We start from the raw sequence: 18424 nt of genomic DNA, 5'->3' as shown, positions 1-18424 counted from the left end.
CACATGTTCTCCTAAAGGCCCCGTCACAGTGCCTCTATACGCAGGCATCTTTAGGAAGCTGCTCAAAGGGTTGCTCCTCAGCAGGACATTGAGGACCTTTCTGTATTAGGGCTTCAGGTCAGTTCTTCTGGGACCAAATTCAGCTGGGAAATACAGGAAAGGGTTGGATAAATATCAGTCCTCAAAGGCAAATCCTACCCCACCTCATCTTACTGTCTCCAGCAAACGCACTAGTGGTTTTCAAGACTTTGTGACTGGAAAAGTGTGGGAAGCCATAATTGTTCTAATGTTTTATGTGGGGAGATGCTCGTATGTTTGAGCATATGTAGTTTGAAGGGTATGAAAATTAATCCATAGCTGGAGATAGCCTGCTTTCATTACTGCTTTCTGAGGTTTTCTAGAGACAAACATTTACTTAGAGTTTTAAAAGTCAGCAACTGAATTATCGTAACTGCTCTTTGGATTTGCTGTCCGTAATATGTTTGTCATTTGAGTAGTGGTTCAGCAAAATAAACAAAATTAAAATCCAAAGCCATTCTGTGTTGTTTCACATAGTAGTAACCCCACATCACTTTGCTCATCCTATTCTTTCTGAAATAAACATGCTTATAGCACTACTAAAGCAGCAAAGTGTTCAGTGCAAACAAACAAAATCAATCAGCTGAAGTAGATAACTCCTGGTTTGCACTCAGAGAAGGACACAGAGCATTAGGTCACTTTACAAAGGAAAGATGAAAACAAATCCTCACCAATCAGAAGAGAAAAGATCATAATAAATGAGAAATACTGCTGCTACTGTTGCACTACTATAATTTAATAAGTGAAACAAAACTGTTTAATTTTCTTACAGCAAGAGTATAGATCACTTGACATGAGGAGATGCCCATCTCTTTTAGATATGTCCAAACTCCTGTGAAACACAAAGATTGTCGGATATTGCTCATGGGGAGCACCTGGTAGCCCAAGTGCTGTGTTGAGAGGGAATGGGATGAGAGGAATGTGTTATAGTACATCAGCTGGAGGATGTACTATAGGGGACTCAAGTCTTGAACCAGCTATAGCATGCAGTGAAAGTAAGCAAGTAAAAAATGCTGCTAAGAAGCAATTAGATTTTCCACCAATGTTAAAAGTTGGTGTTTTCTAACATGAGTTGATTTCCTTTGAAATATTTATTTATACACTTATTAGATTTGTATATGGCTGTGGGAGACACTGCTTTGATCCTGTGTTTTCCCTGCTTTAAGACTCATGGGTCTGTCTTGGTTCATAGTAGTATGCTTGGGAAGAGATAATAGGAAATATGAAGCAAATAAGCATCTCCCACGTAGTCCCAGTTGTAATAGTATCTGAACAGGTCACTATCTTAGATACATTTGTCAAAGACCTTACCAATGACAGATCAAGGACTCCCTTCATCATGAACTTTCAAGGCTGTTGCTAGAGTGTTGTAGGTTATGTGGCTGATAGTCCACACCAGCAAGAAGCAGAGCAGATAAGACTGTGTAAAATTCTGTCATACATGCCAAGGTAAAATAAACGCACTTTACAGATAGTAGACATGTACTGGATCACGTGGAAATTCTCCTCTGACCCTGGGGAGGTGGGGCTATCTATAGTAGTCAGTCAAGTTACAGAACAGGGTGCTAAGGAAAATAAATTATGGACAAGGACTGGTTGCAAACTTAAAACCAGGTAATCTGAAAAGCATCTGGTTTTAGGCAGCAAAATCCCATCCATCAACCAGCAGAGGTTTTGCTTAAGCCTTGTTTTAAAAGCAAATTCCAAAGAGTCAGTGGCTGGCAAAACCAACAACCTCTTAGAAATATCATCTGCATAAGAAATAAGGTTAAACAATATCCACAGATTTACTATGTAGACACTTCAGATCACCGAATAAAATTTTTGTTGATAATAAATGATTGGCCATTGCTAGAAAAACAATGTGGCAACCAGCCATGTTCTGTTGACATAGTACATATGCCAAAGCATGATCTGGGCCCTGAAGCCATCCATGTCCTCTCTCTAGACACAGACCATCTAGGGATGATATTTCTGATTAAAATGGGGATTTGTGGATGAGTATATACAGAAGCATTGGCAGCAGTTAATCCAAAGGGGGTAAGAGAAAATTTGCCAAATTCAAAAATGCCAAATTTGTGTATCTGACATACCTATATAAAGTAGAACTAAACTCTTCCAGTTTGGATTTTAGTCTTTTGAGTTGCTCTAGAACTTGCTTGTCAAATTTGCATCTGTATAAATAGATCATTTTTGCATTAATAAAATGGTCTTGCTTCATCTCTGCCTAACTGCAGGCTCAGGCATGTATTCAGTCCCTGTTGCCAGTGCTCCTGACAGGAGCTGAGCCATGAGGGGTATGAGCTGGGAGACAAGCGTGGCCCCAGGGCAGGCTGTGCCCTCTCCACCTCTCCACCAGAACAAGGCCAGGGCAATCATAGGCACAGCCTCTCCCAGGGATCCCAGGAACAATAATAGATGAGCCCGGTCCCAGACAGGAATCTCAGGAAAGAATTAAAGGAGATGCCTGAAAACAGGAATGGAGTCAAGGGTACCTACATCAGGTCTAGGACCAGTCCCAGCAGAGCAGCCAGTGAGTCCAGCCAGTGAGACAGGACCAAGCACAAGTACTCTGAAACATAGCTTGGGCAATGCAGAGACACCAGCCTGGACCAAAACAGAGACCCCAGACCAATGTGCAGAGTCTGTAGGGATGTTCAGGCTGATGCCAGCACCTACTGCTGTGTTCAGAGCTGTGAGAGTCTGAGTTTTCCTATTCAGCCATCACATGCCCATGTGACTAATCGTACAATAACAGCCAAAAGAATTTCTCCTGCACATATAAAAATTGTTGATTGGAGTAACTGGACCTGCTCCATTCATCTTGTCTGGACTCCCACAAGGGCACCATTTTCCCATTGTGCCAGAGGTCCATTTAGGCTCAAACCTGGGCACCCGGTGGGCTTCAGCACCTTGGTCTTTCTTGGGCACAGTGCCCCAGCCAGAGTAATCATTGTCCCTACCCTGTTGCCAGCTCCAGAAGTAGCCCACTCCTGCTGCTTACAGACAGAAAATCACAGTGGTCTGCAGCATGATGTGTCTGGGAGTGGTCCAGATGTCATCGCTGAGAAATATGAGAGTAGAGCTGATCCAGACACCAAGATCTCAGACAACACTGGTGGTTACAGAATGAGGCTCATTATAGAATGCAAACATAGAATTAACTTCTACAATAATTAGGCCAGGTAAAGCAGAGATCATGCTAGTCATCAGTTCCAGAAAAGGCTCAAAATTAAAAAAATAAATTGATTGACTATAAGTTTTCACTATGCCCCAAAATTGTGGTTCTTTCTCTTTCCACTGCCTATAGAGAAAATTTGAGATGATTTCCACAGGTGTAAGGATATGTAATATAGGTATACTGCAGTATGTTAGAAAGTAATCTGGAGCAGGAGGAGAAGATCTGTGTAGTGAAGCACATGATGCTGAGGAACAGATATGTACTCTGTGTCTGTATGGGGATTTTATGTGGCTTGGTCCTAGTCTCACTGCCAGGAGCATATATTGGCATGTCTATCATTAGCAGGTGTAGTACATTTTGTGCATTCTTGGAATAATCTTTAGCTTTAGCTTAAAAAGTCCATTTGTGTGTTGTGAGGCTGCTCTGTGATATGAACCAATGCCCAATAAATTCTGGATAACTGGGAGATTTGTTCCAAACGAGCACTAATGGTCTGAATTTAGACACTAGTATGGATGTTTCTGTAGTAGCATAAGGTGGATGAGATTTATCCCATGGTTACAGACACAGTGTCACATATTGTTTTTCTAGCTGATAGCAAAGTAGTCAAATTTCTGTTCTAGTGAAGTGTTACCTGCAGGTACAGGTAGATTAGATGTCAGTGCCTTTACAAAACCAAGTTTTCTAAACAATTGCATTTAGTTTAGTACTGCTGTCTGTGAACACCTGTACAATGGGAGCCAAAGTCTTATAAATAATAATAAAGAAAGCCCCCAGTCTCTTATTTTTTTCATACTGTTTCTTTAGTATGAATGACTAAGATGACTAAGAAGAGATGAGACTCTCATCTTTGGGAAATCAGTTCTAAAAACTACTCATCCAATATTCTCCAAATATGCTTCCGTACTAATTTTCCGAGATTTATTCCTTGTTTCCTGCATTTTCAGGAATGAACGTTTGTTCATTTATATTAAATCATTTCTTTTTACCATCACTCCCATGGTACATTATTAAAATGCCCTAATTGTATCATATCATATTATACTATTATTTTTATATTTAATTTTATATATATATATCATATATATATTTATATATATAAATAAAATATATATATAAATATAATTTATATTTAATGCAATTTCATCAAAGTCCCTGATGTACCAAAAACATACCAAAATAGTCACAGAAACACATCTACATGTATGCAGTGAAATAAAACCAATTTGTCCACACAGTAAGGGGACCGATTTGAGAACATAAGTTGCCTGTGCTGCCATGTGGAAAGAGTCCTAATTTACTTGGTGTCTTTGAAGGCTTGTTCTTTTCCATTTGCCTTGCTATAATATAGAAACCCCATTATTGTCTGAACAGAGAAATCAATAAATTCTGCAGTGAAATTACCTTTGGTAGCATTCCCAGTTGTCTTCACCTGACAGTAGTTTTGATGGAGTGAGCACTTGACGAGGAACTCCCTTTTTGGCAGAAACCACCTTATATGACAGGGAATAACACAGCCAGGAAGAGGGGAAGGAAGTCATACTTTTCTGAACTAAGGAAAATGCAACTCTAGTTTTTTATGTCATCTCTTCATTCTCGCATTTCATTCTGCTCACACCTCGGATGCTTCTTGAAGGCTTGTTCTTAGGATTTCCATTTCTGTAAAAGAGGCCTTGAATATTGACATCCCAAACTTGAAACAACTCATATTATTTAGCCATTTTAAAATCACTACTGTCTTATGCAGTGAGTCTTTCTAGCAAACATGGGAAAGAATGCTGGAGTTCTCTTCCAGAAAGAGTGATGGGAGTTTATTTAACTAAATAATGCTGATGGATGTGTCAGATTTTCTTAAAACAGCAAGATATTTAAGCTATGGATTGAAATATTTAGTATCGCCATTGTAAAGTCAGACTTGACATTGACATCAATGCAGACCAGACAATGCCCCCTTTTAAAATTCTGGCAACAGTTATATTTAGTTTATGCTGACTGTTTTGCACACAATTTGAAATCATAAGTATAACCACAACTAATAACCAGGTCTTTAATTTTTTTTCCCACTTAGCTAATCTTTTATATTAAAAAGAGATTTAAGATTAAAAAAATTTTGCTTCCATGAAATAAAATGAAGACATTTTAGTGCAGCATCCAACTTAAGCAAAGCCAAGTCAAAAATTTGGAGATCTGTGAATATCTTCTCTTTGATATTCCTAGGATAAGAAATGAAAAAAAAAAAACAGGAAAAGTAGTTCTAAAATTCTACAAGACAAGCAAATTCTGTGATATTAGATGTCTGATTTTGTTATTTTCCCAAGTTAAATGTTTGAAGGAATCAAGAAACTTCTCACTGAGCCATCTAAGTTCAAGGAAGTGTCTGTAACATTTGCGGTTAATTCCTATCATGCATGCGTTTGTAGTGGAACTTCATCAGATAGCTAAAATTATTTATCTCAAAGAAGACAAAAGTGTGCAAAAAGCTTTAATACCATGATTTAAAACAGGGAATAAACACTTCATAAGAGGCTTAATACAATATTGTGAAAAGATTAGTATTTGGTTTGAGATATGGTGAAGCACAGAACACCAGCCAAATACTTATCATCTTTACAGAGGAAATACGGAGCTGGAATTGTCCTTGTACAGGCGAATGTTGAAGTAAGAATCATTTGGATACTTATTCTGCAAATATTCTTATGTGAAGAGGTAGGAAGATTCCACAGCTGTGAAGATGTATCCTCTCACTTTCAGCCTGGGTGATTGATCGCTTCCTCTGACAGCCCTAACTACAGCTTTGGAAAGGCTTAGATATTGGGAGCTGGTTTGCATCTAACCCGCTCACTCCTAGGAAAGGATCCCAGGAATATCCTGTTAAGAAATAGAGCTTTTCTGACGTATCATAAACCACAGCAATGAGAACCAGATATCTTGTTGGAGTTCCTTGGCTGTGATGCGTGATAGTGAAGCGTGGTCTGTCCACGGCAGACTTACAGGTTAGACGGAATTAATCACCTCAGTTTAAGTGGCTGGTTACAAGCACTTTGTAATGTAGCTTGTGGATCTCTGTAATGCTCAAAATGAGAAAAGTCAAAGCATAAACTATAACACAGAAATTTTGTAAAAAGGAAAGGTGTAACAAGTTGGAAAACAATTATTTTAATGGAATTATGACATGATTAACTGGAAGGAAAATTTAAAATTTTCATTTTTTATATAATTTTGTTTGTGCAATCTCTTGAACAAAAATAAATATACAATAAGACATTTCTCTTACTCTCAATCTGCTTGTGCAAGTCAATAATATGTGCAATGTTCACATTTTCAGGTTTTCTATAATATTTTGCCTTTATCTTTTTGAGATTTCTTTTAAATATCTCTTCTTTCCCTTGCAGAGACAATATAAGCTGTCTGAGCAAACAAACTGGTTGAGTTAGCAACTGGAAGGAATGAAACACTTCTAGCCCCTAGAGAGATGTGTTTCCAACAAACACCTTAATGAGGAGATTTCCCTTTGAAATCAGCCTGACCCGTGGGCAGTAGTTTTATACCAACTCCAACACCAAGAGCAGCTTGCCAATATTCTTGTCCTTTAAGACTCGCTGTAACAGCCATCTTCTGTGTTTTCAATTAAATAAATGTTCTACAGATATACAACTGCAATGATTCTCAGACAGAAGGAAATTCTTTCAATTGTTTTGACAATATAGGCCTTTTCCTCTTTATTTGAACATAAGTCAGTGGCTCAGATGTGTCCTTAGTAAAAGTTTGGACTGTGGGGCTAGTAAAGAATGAGTAGAAAAGTAGCACACCAGAGGCAGCGGGAGTCTGCAATCTGATTCTTCCGTTTATCCAATTGCCTGAAAAATAATAACAATTTATTTGAAGGTATTTTCTTTCTCCTCTGTCATGCCCATAGCTATTCTCTATCTCATTTCTTTATCTTATATACATAAATTTCACATCTCTGGTTATATAAGTAAATAAGATGTGACTTATAAGATCTGCAACACCAAGCCATTTACTACTGTGATGTCTAATGAAGTCTAACTCAAAAAAATATCTTTTTGTATGAGAAGTGCATTTTTTTTTCATTTTGTAATTTTCATTTTTATCTACGAAATATCTTAGTGAAACATTTCAAAACAAATCAGTACAGATAAGAATACTGCAGTCTGGTATTTTGATTTAAACTTTGATTAAACATATAAATAAAAATGAAACATTGGAAATTGTGGCACGATAAAAATGTTTGTGTTGGACTAAACCTTCAAGCAAGAAATTCCTTTAACTTTCATCCTTCTCCATGCTCTTTCACTCATACGTATTCTACAAATTCAAAAAGGAGCTCTGCACCCTGCAAATATTAAGGCCGAACACATGCCAGAGTCAGTGTCAATCTGAATTCAGCTGAACCAAGTGTTCAGGAAGTTAAATATATGTATGCATGTGCTGGAGAGGGACATTATAGGAAATCTTACTGAGACAGAAATATTGGCAATTTTTCTTTCCAAAAAATGGCAAAAATTGCTTAGATAGGACTTAAGCTTAGAAGTGATGAGCACATTTTTGAAAGTACTTTTCAGTATTTTTGAAAAATGTGCTCCCTCAAAATGCCAATCACAGCTTCTGAGCATTTAATTTGCTTGACAGTTTCAGTGTCCCTGCTGCTAGTGGGACTGCCTGGTGTGAGGCTGTGGCTGAGATTCTCACTGCTGCTTTGACAGGCTTCGAGCATGAGAAAGGTGTAATCAGTTCTCTGCAGACCATGCCACAGCAACTGTTGACCCAGCTCAAAAGAAGGTGGGAAAAGGAAAAGGAAAAGGAAAAAGGAAAAGGAAAAAGGAAAAAGGAAAAAGGAAAAGGAAAAGGAAAAGGAAAAGGAAAAGGAAAAGGAAAAGGAAAAGGAAAAGGAAAAGGAAAAGGAAAAGGTGGATGGAGACCTTTTAGAACTCAGTTACAAAAGAGAATAAATAAAGTGCATTTCAAAGATTTGCTTGAAAGCCTCTTATCAACCAATAAGTTTGTTAAGGAAAAAAAACAAATGGCTACACCATCTGAAAACTACCTTTTAAATATTTCTTATTGTTATTTTGTAGAATAATTCCAAAATCAATTTTGATTTCTTTTTCTAGCAACAACAAAAAAATTACGCTTTCTTTTTTCTTGTTTTCCTGTTTGTTTTATATTTATTTATTAATTTATTTGGTTTGGTTTGGTTTTTTCCCAGCTCTTACACTAGATTATTTCTAAAAAAGGGTAATTCTCTCTATAAAAAAATCACTGTCAGAAACTTAAATATGCTGGACTTCAGTTCAAAGTCATTAGGAGCAGCTAAGATTTTAAAACATGTCTAAAGAAGATGGATGATAAAATGCCTTCAAAAATATTTTTAGTATTCTGGCCAGTTCCTATGAATCTTAGATATAGGACTATGTGTCATCAGGCAATATGATGCCAAGACAAAAATTAAATTTTCATGACTGCAGATACTTATACACAGAGCCAAAGTGCCAAGTAAAAAAAAGAAAATATGTTGATCCTTCTTGTAGAAGCCTAGATTTCCAAGTCTGCTTACTGCAAGAATGTAGATGTGAATTATGATCTTTTTTTTCTCTCCAGAAGCCTTCACTTTTTTCTTTGAACACAAACAAATAAAAACAGATTAAATTTCCTAGGGCTTAAAAGAAGTGCTGGAAAATCTTCAGACAATTTTGTTTTTTCATAGAAGACATTAGAAATGTAATTTCCCTTTCTTCATTGGAGTTTGGATTTTTGTAGCACCATTTCAGCTAAATTTGTTGAATAATCTCTAAAACTAGTAATTATTCTTTCTTTTTTTACTATTCTTTTTGGTTTAGAATTTTCTTTTTATGCTTTCCTGAACTAGCACTAGCTGTCATATATGTGGTATCACATGGAAATAGCAATTGTTATTGTTCATCAATCACCACATCAGCCTGTTTCTGGATCAATAATAATGCACTGTACGAAGTTCTGCCAGGCTCCTCGGTGACTCTCCCTCTGTGAGAGAAAATTACAGTTCTCATGCATTTCAGCACTTACAGTATTCATACTCTCATCTCTTTGCAGAGAGGATGTATTCTGAATATTTCAAGGACATATACATATATAATTAGATGTTAAAAGTCCCAGAAAAATTTTGAGCAGATGGGTCTTCTTGTGAATACCTGCTTGTCCAGACTTGGTGACTGTCAGAGAGCAGTAAAAAGGTGACAGGATTCCACCAAGCCCTACTACGGCTATGTTAAGGTCACTTACAAGCATGATCACAAACAGAATCTCTCGCTGTCTCAATTAAAAGATGCAAGTCCTACATGTTTATATACTTTATTTCTCTGCCCCGTGTCTGACAGGGAAACAAAACATAGTTGTTCCTGAAAATCCATGTTAAACTAAAAGAATGATAAACTGTATGACAAAACTTGAAAAATAACAGAGGAGATTGTGCTTAAATTTTCTTAAAAAATAAGTCACCCTTCAGAAAGACAGAGATGTTGAAAACTTCAGTGAGAAAGGTGAAAGTTTTGGATAACTGGTTAGGAAGTGAAGAGAGATTGTAATGGTACATGGTTTATAACATAAATGTTAAACTCTAGGAAACCGTGAATAATCCTTACCTACGTAAGTCATCCCATTTGTAAGATGTAAATACTGAGAGCCATCTGAAATATATATAATGGTCTGTTCATACTTAGTACATTATTATACTGTGGTTTTTTTAGAAGAATTTAGCAAAAAGCAACTCAGCTGAGAACAAGTCAGCCTAAAATTCATGTCAAGAAAGGAGGGGTTTGAAGTAACAATTTTGCAATCATTGCAAGGGAAAAGTAACTGAGAGGGAAAAATGCAGAAGTCAAAGACAGTCTGACCTTGGGTCTGAGAAGATGAAAAAAGTTATTCAGAAATGCACTTTTTTTTAAGAAAAAAGAAAAGAGAAAGGCATTGAATGCAGAAAGCTGAAAGCAGAATCTTAAAACAGTAAATGAGAATAATTGTGTAGACATGAGGAAACTGTCACGTTCCTGTTCGGATGTAGAAGTCAGCAACTAGAACAGCAAGAGGCATTTTCATGTAATATCCCCAACCAAGTCTTAAATATGTCACTGTTCTCCCTCTGGGTATTCTGCAGTTTCTGTTCTAGGTATATCCTTGTGATCATTTCTGATCGCCTCTGAATTAGCATCTGGGCTCAGTTGTGGAGATAATGATGCACCTGATGATTTAGGTCAAATTAAAATGTGTTTAATGAGTCAAATTTTGTATAAGACAAACCATGATTACTTCAGACAAGGGGTTTGACTGATATTAGTCTTCTAGTTTAGCCTGAACTCTAATGTTTGTGAGATGCCACAACAAGAATTCAATAGTAAAGTATTTTTTGAATTTGTTTTCTCAACCTTACTCTAGTCGTGTTAGTTTGTGTCAATTTCTGCACCTCTGTCAAACTTGACTGTTCCACCTCTATATCCAAAGAGATATGATATATGACATTCACTCTTGTCCTGCCATGGGAGGCTATGGGAAAATCTAGCTTCATACTTTTTACTACTCCTGCATCAGGTATTTATCACATTGAAGGTACCTCTGAGTTTTTTCTTCTCCAAGCTGAACAAGCCCAACTCTCTCAGCTTCTCCTCATACGACAGATGCTCCAGTTCCTTGATCACCTCCATGGCACTTTTCTGGACTTGATTATGATGTCTTTTCTGTCCATATTACCCTGCACACTCTGCTTGTCAGTCTTGTTACAGAATCATAGAATTAGAGTCACAGAGTCATAGAATCATAGAATATGCTGAGCTGGACTTTCTTACTTGATAGGGGCTCTTCATGTCTCTCCACCACTGTTCCTAGTTTAAAGCTTTCCTCATCAGTTTGGCCAGCCTGCTGGCAAAGATGTTTTTCTACCATTTAACTGGGTGGGTCTTTTCCCAGCAGTCCTTATTTCTCAACAAATATATGATAGTCATATAAATCAAAGCCCTGCTGTTGGCATCAGCTGCACTAGCAGTTGTTGACCTAGAGGATATGCCCACTCCTTCTCAAGACCTTCTTTCCCCTTCCCCATCAGGATCAAGGAGACTGCTGTGCTCTTGAGTGTCTCCTCCAGAGCCAAGTACTGATGCTTGATATTTTCCTGGAATTTGCTGGTACTATGGTTGGCATACACATGAAAAAGCAGATGAGGTCTGCTGTTGCCTGAGGGCTAGACAAACCTTGGTAGTTTTCCTACAATATCCCAAACCTACACCCCTAGGAAGAAGCAGACCTCCCCAAGCAGCAGGTCAGGTCAGCAACTGGAGCCTCTCTCCTGTAGCAAGAACACTGCTGTCACTTGTGGCTTCCTTCTGGTCCTACTGCCTGGCTCAGTCTCAGCTGGCTCCTATCATTCATTGGCAAGAGCTCCCAATGCCTCAATTGCCAATCTGCAGGTTGTGCGGGAGCCATCCTCTCCCAGGATAAGAAGTCATCATCTTCCAACCTCCCTCATCATTTCTTGGCCTAATCACAGACTATCTCCACCTTCTGTACAGTTGGGTATCCAGGGCCTCTGAGAAGATCAGGTCAAATTCATTCTCTTGATCCATGCCATTCTCATACTTAAGTCACAAATTTTAAACAACCCTCTTTAAAAAAGGGAAATTTAATCTAATCACACTAATTCTGAGCAGACATGATGAAGAAGTAAAGAAAAGGGACAGAAAGAGTAAGGAAGGGATTGATCCTTTGTCTTGCTTTCACCAAAATTCCAGCAGCATGCTATCATTAAGAAAGTCAGGATCAGTCAGAGATGATCAATCAAAAAAAAAGAAAACTCACAACTAGTTCATGGTGAAATCCATATGCAATGAAAACCCAGTAACAATATTTCCTTGAGTCTCTAAAGCCATGTTTGAAGCCAGGATCTCTTCAGTGAGGGGGTCATGACCTGTCCAGAGGTCACCAAAAGTAATCATAAGGTTGTGAAGCACTGAAATTTTATTAGTTACAGTAAACAAAATCTTGCCTTTCTGCTCCCATTCTATCCTTCACCTTCAAGAACAAATGTCAATCTATCATCAAGACCACAAAATGTATGCCCAGATAATTCTTGCAGGCTTGTCACTCTTACTATGTGTATGTGTTTGCCTGCTGGCTTATAGGAAATTCAAAAGTTTCGTGGCATCCTTCCTTCTTTTTACTTTGCAGAAGCTACACTGGGATTCTAATAACATGGATAACATGCTACACAAAAATCTCTGGAGGTTCAAGGGCACTGAGAAGGCATGATTTCAAAAGTAAATAAACATAACATCATAGAATCATAGAATATCCTGTGTTGGAAGGGACTCAACTCCTGGCTCTGCAAAAGACAGCCCCAAGAATCACACCATGTGCCTGAGAGCATTGTTCAAATGTTTCTTGAGCTCTGGCAGACTTGGTGCTGTGAGCACTTCCCTAAGAATCTTGTTCCAGTGTCCAACTCTCCTCTGGGTGAAAACCTCTTCTGAATACCCAACCTAAACCTCCCCTGACACAAGTTCATACCATTACATGGTATGTTGGGATGTTCATATCAATGTGAAATACTGTGATAGGTGGACAGGCTATGGAAAGTAGTATTCCAAGGTGATCTTCAAGATCCCATTCCAAGCCAGACCATCCTATGATTCCATAAAATAATATAAAGTAGACATACAACTTCATGAAATCCCAGAGTAAGGCAGGATGCAAAGAAGTTGAAGTCAACAAGGGATGGCAAGCTGCCTGCTCTGAGTATGCCTGAGGAAAGAAAAATGTGCCTTTCCAGGATGATCAGCAAATCCCCACCTCATCTTTGCAATAGGGTTTCTGTTGCTGCTGCCAAAGACAAGAGGGAGGACTGGAAAAATGTAAAGGAGGTATTTCCCCAAAACAATAGCTCTTCCTCTGAAACTCTTTTCTGGCTGTTTTCCCTGGCCTGGGCCTGAGATTCCCCCACACTAGGAGCTGGACCTCATCCAGTTACCTGCCAATTCTTGGGAACCTGAGAAGAGAGTAGGGACACTTGGGTGTGAAACACTGGTGTTTAGTGGGGGCTATCACACCAAAGGGAAGAAACAGGAGTGGGAAGCAGGAACTGAGATGGGAATGTGGACACTGTACTCCAGAGTTCCAGGAAAGAAAGAGGAGGCATGGCTTCACTCAGGTCCCGTGGAAATTTCTGACCTCTTGGCATCTCTCTCCACTTACTATTGCTTTCTATTAACCCATGCTTACTATTTCTGATGGCACCCGGGCAAAGCTGCAAACACCTTTTCTGAGTTTATCTGTTCAGACAAGTGGGAACAGCGGGAAAATGTTGCTCACCCCAAGCCCATGCAACTCTGTTCTTGATCCCATTGCTCCATGGACCAACACCTGCACTGGTTTCATTTAGTTCTGTCTCACTTTCCCACGATCTATACCTCTTTTCCTGAAGGGCAGCAAGAGATCTTTGTCTCATCAAAAAGTCATCTTAAGGAAGTACTACCTAGTTTCTCAAGCACATTAATTCTTTGCTTTCCTAATTGGTTCTATTGTCTATCTTTTAATTGGTGCTTTCATCCAGTCAGTCACCCTGTTGCTTTGCCAGTACCCAAGGTAAGATACCTTGATATTTAATCATTTGCTGCAGTGTACAATAGCTAATTGTCTCAGCAGAGGACATCAGCTTTGTGTTACCTTGCGAAACACATCTCCAGATACTTTGTCACAATTTGGTGTGCTCCAAACAGCCCACTCCAACACAACAGCAATCAGGAAACAGGCACAGCCAGATAGTACTCATCTGAAATGTCAGCATCAAAGAAACCAGCAAGGCAAGAACACAGCTAAAATACACCACTCTTGGTCTAACAATCAAATTCCAAGTTGACAGGTAAAAGAGATCTTAACGAGTTGGCATTGGACTCTCAGCAATCTTTGGGACTGAAATCAGAGACATTTATAGAGTATTAGGGGAAAGATCTCCTTCTGAACAGATAGGGCCAAGGTTTGTACAGGGATGACTTTTTATGCTCTGTTGTAAGGGAGTGGGATGAAGAGGTATGAAGAAAAGCAAGATTTGGCTGAGTAGCTCATTTTGTCCCTTACAAGTCTAGTAAGGACCAGGAAGTTTTCGCACAACATGTTGAAGTCAGAAAGAAGGTCGGAAAAACAGCCTACAACAATGAACTCAATGAAGAGTCAATTAAGACCTGCTGCCCCACAATAGATTATATGAGAGATATAGTATAGCAAATAAACAAGTATTTGTCCAAAGCTTATTGCCTAAAGGAACAAGAAAGTGCTGAAGGTGAAATCAGGGTGTGCCTTGAATGGTAGCTGCAGTTTATCACTCTGTAAATATTCTTTAGGAAAAGTTAGACACAGTGTTTGACAGGTGGAACCATCTGAGTCCTGAGTAGGCAAAAGATGAACATTTGGCTCTTATGCACATCTCTTTGCTCATGTTCACACCTAAGTTATGATCTTCCATGTTAGAATTCAAATTAAGATAGCATCAGAGCTGCTTCATACCTTACAGCAATAATTAGCGATGACTAGTTTCTTTCTTTCTTTCAGCCTCACTTTCCAATGCGAGTTACATCCACACTGAATTAGGTGAAAATATCACTTGGTACTTTAAGTGCTATATCATTGTAACTTACAGTACCATAAAAAATAAGTCACACTTTAAAACACTTGCTTTAGTGGATATCAGACAGCTATAGACAGTAGGAACCATGTGTAAGAAACAGTTGAGATGACTTCAAGGAAACATGTCCATGACACCTTAACTATAAAAACAATTTTTAGCAATGGTAATGGCTTCTTAAAACAATAAACACTGTCCAATTACGGACAAACCTGAAATGAAAAATTCAGATCTCATATTGTTTCGGATAGCAGTGAAAGCTAATGGGTTTTTTCAGTCTAAGCGTGGACTCTGATGCCTTTCTTTCAATGAGCTAAATTTTTAAGGTTTGGAATCTTAATTTCATAATTAAAAAGAAGGAAAATCACACAAGATGAGCTTTTCAAACACTGGAATTCATATTCAAATCACTGAAATATTTATTTCTAAATCTCTTAGGATCAAAAGATAACTTGCCACATTCACATTTTAGTATTGCCTGGTAATGCACAGAATCTATGATTACAGTAATTAATATGGATTAATACAATATTAATTGAATTTCTAAAGCACTAGTTCCAGAAAAAAAGGTTCAATACAATCTCATATTTATCAGTAAACTTGCCATAAAGCAGACTAAACTAAAAGATAGAAGAACATCTTTTCAGCTAGAATGACTGAAATTAAGATGGCGATATATATCTGCTTTTTCCCCAAAATTAAGGCTGACTATAAATTAGGATCAGTCTCACAAAATTTAGCCAATGAAAGTGCAATACAGATGTGAGAGTGACCCACAGGTTCATAGGTTTTTAAGGCCTGAAAAATCATTTTAATTATCTTGTATGACATCTGCTATAATATAGACCATAAACCCTCATCTTGTTTCTTTCCTTCATGCTATTAGCATGCCTTAAAGTATTCCAATAAATAGTAGAACATTTCTATAAAACTCTTCAACCCCCCTTTTAAAATATCTTTTTATTTGCATGAAGTATGCTGTGGCTAAACATTGGACTGTGGGGAAACTTCAGACTATTTATAGCCTTCACTGGAAGTGCTAAAACTGTACCTCTCATTCCAGACCTTGCCTGCAGGTTTGATGTAATTGCGTGGGTCTTTTGGTCATTAAACCAATGTGTTGGAGGTTTAAAAAAAAAGTTTTATGACAGGCAATGAGGCATCTCACCTGATTTCTTCATAAGAAAGTGTTATTTTTCTACTTGGGATTGCAAATCGCATTAGGATTTCAATATTAGGGCCAAGATAACATTTTACTCTGTAGTTTTACAGGACTTTAATATGAGGAAAAGACAGTTCCTTCCTAGTGGGGACTATCAAAACCTCTTTCCCCAGCTGGACCATCATAGATGTGAAAAGGAAAGCTACAGCTCCACTAATGCAATGTTTTCAAAAATATAAGACCATCAAAACCTCATATAAAACTTGAGGGTTTAATACACAGTAATTGTTGGGATACTTGTATTTGCTTTCTGGAAAATTTTGACGGCCAAAGTTGACGAGTTGCATGGGTGGAAGTTGTTTTTGAGTGATGATCTAAATAGACCTGTCTACTTGATCTAGAGAACAAGCTAAGGTGCTGCTAGGTCTAACTGTTCTTTCTACATCTGCTTTTACAGTGGATTTTAAGTCCAACAGGTGAGAACAGCTTTTAAGATGCTTACATACAGTAATCCTAGTAACAGTCTTTGTTCAATGCTCTTCTGTTTCTGTGCATTATGTAAATTGGAAAAAAATTATGCTCTTCAATCCTGTTGTGATCTCACTTTCTCTTCAGAAAATGCTCAGAGATTGAGAAAGCCAAATGCAAAGAAAGTAAATCAGATATTCCTATGCTGACATCTTTTTGTTTCTTTTTTCAAAGAAAAATCTTTAAATGCTTTAAAAAAATATTCTCAGACTGAATAAGGAATTGATTTCTGAGGCACAACAGAAAAACAAATCTCTAAATCTAGAACACAAAAAACTTGTTCAAACAAAAATGGTAGCACTAACAGTAATATATTATTTCTTTTAGAGCCTCTTTCTGGATGGATTTATCAGGAGCCTACTACAGCAGAAAAGCTCTTCAAAGAGTCCACAACTCTATAAAGCTGACACAAAGTGTAGATGACCCTATCTGTAGCTGACACTACTGCTAACAATGATCTTGAGAGAGTCAACATTAAAAGATCTCTTTAGATTAGTGCCCACATATTTCATGTGTATCAATATGAATGCTACAGATTACACATGCTAAGATATATTATTTTTATCACCATGGGAAGAGGACAGGCACTGTAGGAAGCAAGACCCCATACTAAGTTTTTTAGCTTTCTCAAAAGTCTCTAAACCTTTCATAATTACCAAAAGTTTTGATTTGCTCCTTATTTTTTTATTCCACAGTCAAAGGACAGAAAGTTTCTAATGGAACCTCTTATCCCTGCTAGCTTTCTTGATGAAGCTTTTGTTACAAGCTCTCATAAGCAAAATCCTCAGATAGCCTTAGTAAAAAACTTAACAGTGCTTTCTGCAGACACGAATTTTAAAGAGTTGTTATCTATAGTTTTCGTATGAAGGAGCATTACCAGACCCCTTCCTGATCCTACCAACTCTATTTAGTAGGTCTTTGTTCCTGTCATGGTTGTAGTTCTCTTTGGAAATTACAGGAGGGAGTAATGAAGTTCCTATTCTAGCAGTCGCATCCTGACAGCCGTTCTGTCTGTGGGGGGAACTCTTCTGAAATGTTGTCTGCTCTATATCAAGATGGATATGAAAACCTTCTGTCTTTTAGGCTAATTTGGAAAGTAATGAGAACGTTCAGATATTTGAATCCAGCTGTCACCACTCACTCAGGGTGACCTCACTGTGCCAAGGCAGAGTTATATTAAGAGCTATTCTGAGCTAGCTCCAAATGACATGATATGTCTACATGATACAAGTCAGAGTTCACAGAAAGAGAGAAAAAAATTCATTAGGGTAAGTGGAAAAAAATAGATACATTTTCAAGCAATCAAAAACTTTCTGTTAATAAAGTCAGCATACTTCAAAGCTAAATACAGGATGAAAAAATTACTCTCAGCTTAATAATATATGTTTATGTTGTGAGACAAGGTATGTGCAAAGTAGTAGACATTTATTTAGTTACAGTAGTGTTCAGGGATTTTGTAAATAGCTGAACATATATTAAAAGGTCAGTCAAACAAATTTTAAGTTCAGCTCAGGTGTGGTCAAGTGCAATTTTTACTTTGCTTTTCTTAAGGGAATTGGTTGTCAGAGCTAGTCCATCCATTGAATATGGCTCTTTGCAATGATGAATCTGCTGTTTTTCTGTCAATTATTACTTCTATGATATTCTATATCTTTAATAGAGTTGATAAATAAACTCATCTGCAGTGACAGTGAAGGATTATTTCTCTCTCAGATGACTAGGAAGATTCTTTATGCTTATACTGTCTTTTCTGTCAGTCACAGCTATATTTCTCTCTACCATATTTTCCATTTTTCCTTAATTAATAGAGAAGCCA

Source organism: Corvus kubaryi, unplaced genomic scaffold, assembly GCF_017639235.1.
Source record: "Corvus kubaryi isolate FWS band 111438036 unplaced genomic scaffold, C.kubaryi_AGA036_p1.0 split3-73, whole genome shotgun sequence".
Taxonomy (NCBI): Eukaryota; Metazoa; Chordata; class Aves; order Passeriformes; family Corvidae; genus Corvus; species Corvus kubaryi.
Note: the sequence above shows the minus strand (reverse complement) of the source record.